The following is a 7,451-nucleotide window of genomic DNA, read 5'->3' on the forward strand; positions in this document are numbered from 1 at the left end:
CTACTTCAACCTCCCCCACCCCTTTTAAAGGCTTTGCTTAAATTCAGTTCAGAAGATAAAGAGCTGGAGAGGTAGGTTCAGGAGCTTGCTGACCCACTAGCTTTTCCCCATCCGATGCCAGGTTCTGGGCTCTCCTTGACCCAGTTAGAGTGGCTTGGGCAGCAGGGCCGACCACAGACATGGGAAGTGGGGGCTGGGTTCTAGGCGCTGCCAAGAGCAGGGTGTGAGCATGTGGGGGTGGGGTGGGGAGCTGCCATGTTCTTAGAGCATTGCAGACTCCGAAGGCCCTTGACACCACCCATCGGGCTCTCACAGGACCACACGCCTGTGGGGTTGGCAGAGGTGTCAACGTCCCCCCTTCTGAGGGCTCCTGGGATCCAGGAAGCCAGCCGAGCTGGGAGTACCTGAGCCCTAAGTCCCTACATCCTTAGATGCTGCAGCTGCTGACTTCATATAGAGCAGGAACCATTGGAAGCGGGAGTGCTGCCGGATGGACGCAGTTGGGCCCTGCCGCTATGGTGACCTTCCAGAGGCCCCTCTGGGACTGTCTGGACTCTAGAAGCTGCTGATGGAAGCAGACCAGGGGACAGCAGCTGAGCAGGGATACAGGTGCCTGATGGAGACCTGGGACAGTGCCCTTCCACACCCCAAACAGCAGCAGCTCCCAGAGCCTGGGGACAACTGCAGCTGGGGCATCAGAGGGCAGGGCGCGTGCCCAGCAGCCCGGCCTCCGGAAGGTGGCAAGTTCCACCCCAGCTCTGCTGCTCCCTGAGCACTGCTGTGAGTCTGAAGCGGCACCTGGGGGCCCAGAAGGCCCTGGTCCTTTTTGGGCCAGACACCAGGGTACAAGAGGGTTCCTGGAGAGGGAGTCCACACCGCTGGCCACCCAAACCAGACTTAGCTCCAAGCACTCCTGAGGATTTGCCTCTCTCGGGATCTTGGGGTTCCAGGAGTCAGGTTTTCACTGGCCTTGGAGCTGGCAAAGGCCTAGCACATGTCCAGTGGTTGAGGGAAGGATGGGGTGCTGCATGGGTGGGGGAACAGAAGAGGCTCACTTCGCTTCTGCTGGGGGCTCCCTGACACCGAGGTGACTAGGCTGTTCCCAGACTCGATCCCCCTTGGTACCCAGAGTGGGGCTGTCTTATGTTTGCGATGGTGGAGTCCACCCAAGTTCCAACCCCCTCCTTGTGGCCTGGCTCCAGACAGTGAAAACACTGTCCAACTGGGGAGACAGTCTTAGGCCCAGCCCTAACCGCTGTGTGATCTTGGGCAAGCACTTAACATCTCTGAGCCTTAGTTTGTTTATGCTTAAGACGCTGAGTAGTCTCCCAGGGGTCAGAAACCTAGGTGCCCTTATCACCATTAACTAGGGCTCACCCTGGGATCACACACTGAGGAGGGACAAAGTCTTGCAATATTTTACAGAGAGGTAAGCAACTCGTCCAGCATCGTTCAGCCAGAAGTCAAGCCCTGAGCTGCCCTGGGTCCTTTACCTCAACACACTCAGGATAAGGGCTGGGTGCTCCTCACTTCCGGAAGCCCAGGCCGGCCCCTCAGCAGGGAGGGAACACACCAGGCAAACACTTTTCAGCTTGTAAACAGTCATTAAGGAGCCAATAAACCCGATGTCCCAGAACTCTGCCCTGGGGCTGGCTGGTTCCCTGGAAGAGGCTGACCCCAACCCCAACTGCAAGGGCTTCAGAGCACATGGACAAGGGCCATCCAGGCCACTCACACGGAGGGGGACTTGCAAAGTGACCGAGTCATCACTGCCCCCTCACCTCACTTAAAGACAGCGTGGGTTCTCTTGTTGAGGAATGAAGGCTGGGGGGCCAGCAACAGGGCTCAAACCCTGGTATGGCCACCTACCCACTGGGGGACTTTGGGCAAGTCACCACTTCTGGGCCTCAGTTTCCTCTGCTGTGAAATGGGGTGAGGGCCCCCCACAGGGATTCAGTAGAGATGACATGAGACCATGAATGCACAGGGCCTGGGACATTATTGACGGCCAGTAATCGATAGCATTTCTCTTATTCCAAGCTGACCTCTGCCTCCATCGCTCACTTGGTCTCTATGTCTGAGGTGACAGATCTCTATTTGACAGGTGGGGAAACTGAGGCTCAGAGAGGTTGAGTCACCTGTCCAAGGTCCCACAGTTAGGAGTTGGTGGGGCTGTGACTCCCCCTTCCCCCCACATTCTGCAGCTTCCTGTCACCTGGAACTGGTGAGACAAAGTGGCAAAGGAATAAGCCTGGGGTGGTGACTCTTGAGTAGCCCAGTTCTGGGAGGCAGGCCTTTGAGTTCCTCCTACCCAAGCAGAAATGACATCATCTAACACTTGGACAGCACTTCTCAGTTTTCACATTCTCTCATCTAGGTCCTTATCTCATTATTTTCATTGGCTGCTAAGGTCAGATGTCCTCACAAGTCCTGCTCCAGCCCAACCAACCTCACAGCAGGTCCCACACTTTCTGGGGCCTTCTGGGGCCACCCTGGGGGTATGACCTGGGGAGAGCCATCTGGAGAGGGAAAAGGTGTTTCTTGCTGGTCGCCAGGGTCAGGACTACCTGACGATGCTCTTGGTACAGGCTCCGGGGCCACACGTGGGAAGCAGAGAAAACCAAGGCTCTGGGTGGCTTCCCCTGCGCCCGGCCCCAAGAGCCAGGGAGCAGAGCTGAGGGTCCCCGCCTCCATAACACCCCCCCACACACACACACACACAAATCATCATGACACACATGCTGGCAGGCGGGGAAAACCCCTGGGCGGGGGTGGCAGTTCACAGCCTGATCCTTCACTCCTAGATCGAAACCCACCCCAGTTCCCTGGGCCTCCGTGACACTGAAGTCCCCACATCCAGGCCCGGCCACTTCTACAGACGAATAACAACACTGCCATTCTTCAGCATGTTCTCATCCAGTCCCCCTAACAGCCCCTGAGATAAGTGCTCTGTCATCACAAGTCTGTGCCAAGGGCACGGAGACATGCTCCTGACAGTAGCCATGATACGGTTATCATGACGGCTCTCTCACCATGCACCTAGTGTGATTGGGCGCCGGGCCCAAGGCTTTAAACGAACTACCACTGGAATCTCACAGCGACCTTCCCACATAGACTGCTGTTACTCTCCGTACAGCTGGAGAAATAGGCACAGATTCTTTAAGTGACCCCCATCCTACCGACCACACTGTGCCTGCCGACTTTGAATCTTGGCCTCAAAGCTGGGAGTCGCCCTTCCCATCCTCCAGGCCAGAGTCCCTGATGAGCCCACCTTGTCAACACTGCTGGCTTAGACCCAACCACTTTCTTGGGGGGGAGGAAGGGAATATGAGGGGTGGGGCAGAATATCCTTCAGGCAGCTTTGGAAATGCAACAACTTGCATCTGGGTTCCTGGATAAATTTACTGAATGAAGGAATGTGGACATGGTGGCTCTCTGTATTTCCCTGAAGACAAGAGGGCTAATTTTTTTTTTAATGTCTAAATCCCATAGAGAGGCGGTAGTAACTTTATAGACAGTCTGAAAAAAGCCCTTGTTTTCCCTAAAGATGGGGCAGGCAGAGCACCTCCACCTGGTCTGTGTCCCGTGAGCTGCTTCACCTGGCAGCCTCCCTGCCTGGCCACCAAGCCAGGTCAGCCTGCTCTCAGGGAGGGCGCTGGCGTCCCCAGCACTCCTCCCACAGTCTGGCTCAGCTGGATAGGAAACTGGGAGCAGACGTGTGAGCTCACTCTGGAAATCCCCAGTGGGTGACCAGGGCAACATGGAAGCCTGCTCCAAGGTGGGTGGACCATGTTGCACCATGGGGCGGCTGGGGGCCACCCTGACTCCACCACTGCTCATCCTGACCCAAAGGGAAGCACCTGGTGGCACATCCAAGTCACTTGGTCATGAACAGGTCCATGCATGCACAGACACACACACCCCTGACTCCTTCCTGCTCAGCTGGTGTCGCGTTTAGGGCAGAGTTTATGCAGTAAGTTGACAGGAGCCCTGAGAAGAGGCGACACTAGTGTCCAGAGCTCTGGCCACAGTGAAAACACTACTGACCCAGAGCCAGACTCAGACCCCCGCGGCCTCTGTAATGTATTTGTGGTGTGATTTTTATTCCTCCTCTTAGAGAAACAGAAGTCCCCTCCTGGGCAGTGAGCGTGAGTGACACCAGGTAGAGCTGCAGCTCAGAAATGAGCGAACCAGGTAGGAGTCACCTGGTGGTCTGTTTATGGGCCGGTGGCACAAGGATTTAAGGGTGGAAGAGCAGCCCAGGTTCAATGCTGGGCCCCACCACCTATTTCCTGAACAGCTTTGCGCAAGACTGAGTGATGTCATGCTCATCTGGGCGCAGGCGGCTGCCGTCATCCCATCCTGCTCCTGTGACCGCCATCCGCCCCATTCTCAAACGGAGAGCACATTCTTTGAGCCCAATTCGAAGGATCCAGTCATCCCCACCACAGGTCCCCCTGCCCTGTGGCTCTGATGTCCTCTATCACTCATCATTGCTAACACTAACAGGAGTGGGGTGCCTGGCTCTCCCACTTGGTCGCTTGTCTAACCACAGTGGAACTTTAAACTGCAGGAGCGAAGCAGATTGGAGAGCCATGAGGAATTAGGAGCCTTGTTATATCCCTTGGGTGTTATTTTCCTGCTGTAAATATTGGAAGAGTTAGGTGTGAGTTTATAAGGGAAAATTCCAGCAGGTCACATGGCATCGGGCATCTATGCCCATGTCAGCAATCCAGCTTTGGGAAAATCTATGAAAACAGAGCTCATACCCAGCCCTCTGTGTATGAGCTCCTGTGTGGGAGGCTGCCCGAGGGGTTAAGTACTCCAGGACTGTTCCCAGCCCCTCGTTCTCAGCTCCTCCCTAAGCCATCCAGACCTGCTTCCTACAGAGCCCAAGGTTTAAGCAGGAAGAGGCAGGCTTATGGCACCAAAGGCAGCCTCTTGCTAAGAGAATAACTACCCACACACCTCCTTACCTCTTATCTCATTTGATTTTATTCCAAGTTCCTCCCCTAACCCCTGGGAAAACTGAGGCAGGGAGGGGAAGCCAATGAGAAGTACAAGCATACCTTAGAGATATTGCAGGTTTTGATCCAGATCACTGCAATAAAGTTGTAATCTTTCTGCTGGTGTAATCTTTTGCCTTCAGTTTGTAAAAAAAAACACAGTATCTGTGAGGCGCAATAGAGCTGCATGCAATAAAACGAGGTATGCTTGTAACTTGATGGGCCAGGTGCAGCTGCAGGGTTTCTCAACCTTAACACAGCGCTACTGACACTTTGAGCCAGCTCATTCTTTGTCGTGGGGGCTGTTCCTGTGATATTTAGCAGCATCCCTGGCCTCTAGCCACTAGATGTCAAATAGCAACAACACTCAACCTCCTCTCGCCAGCTGTAATAACCAGTGTCTTTAGGTATTATATTACCAAATATCCCGTGGCTGGTAAAATCATGCCCCTAGTTGAGAGCCACTGCTCTAAAACAAGCTTTGCTTTCCACTCCACCCTCTGCCCTACCTATAGAGAGTGACATACACATAACACAGATGCTGGGCTCATTATTTTACCAGCAAACGTAACGCACGGGGGTGGGGTCTTAAACCTAGACATTTGGAAAACAGCAGCCAGTCCACGTGTGGGGTCAATCCCTCAAGCCTTCCCCTCCTCAGACACTCCCCCCCAACAGCCTGCTCCTTTGGTGTTTCCCCCAGTTAGGCTGGGGCTGAGACCTAAGCTGCCCTTCTGCCCTGGGCAGACGTGAAGGCGTCTGTACCCTAGGGGACATATTTCTCTCTAACCTAACTCAATGCCTTGGAGAAAAAGAGGGTGTCAGCCTTTCCAAGGCCCTCAGTCCAGAAGTCAAGACGCCTGGGTCCAATTTCTGAGCTCCAGTCCAGCCTTGCAGTGCGAGCCCCTCACACACCTGTTTTCACCTTGGCGGGGACCCCCTCGCTGCTCACCCCGAGAGAGGGGAGGGGAGGATCTGAAATCCAGGCCCTTCTGGGACGAAGGAGGGCTGCACGGTGCTGCCCCGGGGCAGTCCTCTCTCTTCCTCCCGGGGCTTTAAACTTCTACCCAATCGTCCTGTCCCCTCAGCTGGTGACTCGTTGCCCAGGGACCCCTTAGGCGTCTTGTCCGAGCTGAGCCCCAGCGGCCGGCAGACCTGGTCCCGCAGCACCGTCCGAGTCCAGCCCTGGCCTTTGGCCTCCGGCTTGGCCCACGTGGGGCCCGAGCGCTCCGCAGGGCGGGCGCCCTCAGCAGCGGCGCGCCGCGCCCTAAGGCGAGTTCGGGCGCGACCCCACGGACCCTTCCGGCGCCTGTGGCCGGCAGCCGAGAGCCCCGCCCCGCCCCGCCGGTCGACCGCGCTCACCTCCCTGCGGCCCCAAGTCCCCAGGACGCAGCTCCGGGTGGCCCCGCTAGCAGCTGGGCCGTGACTCCTGGGGGCGGGGCCCCGGCCCGGCGCCCCGCCTCTTCCCTACCTGCGCGCGGGCGGCGGGGGCGGGGCCGGGCTCCCAGGGGCGGGGCTTCGGTCGGCCCTGGCCACCGCGTCCTCTGCGGCTCAATGGGCTTTGCGCCTGCCCCACCGCGCTCCACCCAGTGGGGTCCCCGCCTAGGCAGAGCCCTGCTTTCCGCCGGAGCTGGTCGTTCCGGGCGCTGTCCTGTCTTCATAATCTCACAAAGCACATAATCCTTGTCTGAACTGCCATCATCACGTCACCTCCAGGAAAAACCACTCGAATAACCGCCACCTCCCATCCCAGTCAGTACAGTGCCCGCGTTCTCAGGCCAAACGGGCTTGTTCCCTCGAACCTTTTAGCCCTCACCCTTTCCTTGAAACACGTTTGGAGCATCTCAACTAGTCCAAGTCCTGCTGCAGCTCCCGCCTCCGGAAAGCCTTCTCTGATCTCGGCCATTGCCCCTCCGCTCCATTACAGCGAAGGCGCCCTCCTCCGCATCCTCCTGGGGCGGAGGCCCCTTCCCAGGCTAAGTCTGGGTCTTGCTCAACTTCCCCCGCCTCCACCCGCCCCCGGCTCCAAGCCCAGAGCAGGCACTGATGACAACACGCCGAGTGCTTGCTGCAGGAAGAACCGCTGGGTGCCTGCGTGGGCTGCCGGGGTCTCTGGAGGAGTCAGGATTCGCCTTCAGAACAGACCCAGTGAAAGCCCACGTTACTTCTGGGCCGACGACACAGAACCGTCCTAATGGGGGAAAACCTTGACTCACCAGGGCGCCTGCGGCAGACGCAGAGAAAATAGCGATTGGGTGGTGGGGTCAGCCTCCGGGGCAGGGAGGCTGAGGCCCAGACCCCTCTGAGCCGGTTCTTAATTTGCTACTTTCAAAGTAGCGACGACTGCCTGGTCTTCTTCCACGATTGATGGTGGGGATGCAGTGAACGACACCTGTGAAACGTGGGCGAGTGTTAGCTAATGGGGCTCTTATCAGAGGCGGTGGG

The 7,451-nt window shown here is 57.0% G+C and overlaps 1 protein-coding gene across 7 annotated transcripts in view; it reads right to left on the reverse strand.

The window, feature by feature from the left end:
* Nucleotides 1-7,242, reverse strand: part of RHBDF2 (rhomboid 5 homolog 2) — a 24,164-nt gene extending 16,922 nt beyond the window's left edge. For 2 of the 7 annotated variants that reach the window (XM_019644211.1, XM_019644203.1), the window contains exon 1: nucleotides 6,369-6,444. The gene's annotated coding sequence lies outside the window, so the exon portion shown is untranslated. Of the gene's footprint in view, nucleotides 1-5,069; nucleotides 5,144-5,921; nucleotides 6,266-6,368; nucleotides 6,445-6,822; nucleotides 6,956-7,222 lie in introns of those variants that run through there. The other 5 variants (XM_019644206.1, XM_019644204.1, XM_019644210.1 and 2 more) reach the window with 5 other exon arrangements.
* Between the last annotated feature and the right edge of the window lie 209 nt (nucleotides 7,243-7,451).

The sequence above is a fragment of the Hipposideros armiger genome, unplaced genomic scaffold (genome assembly GCF_001890085.2).
Source record: "Hipposideros armiger isolate ML-2016 unplaced genomic scaffold, ASM189008v1 scaffold_87, whole genome shotgun sequence".
NCBI lineage: Eukaryota > Metazoa > Chordata > Mammalia > Chiroptera > Hipposideridae > Hipposideros > Hipposideros armiger.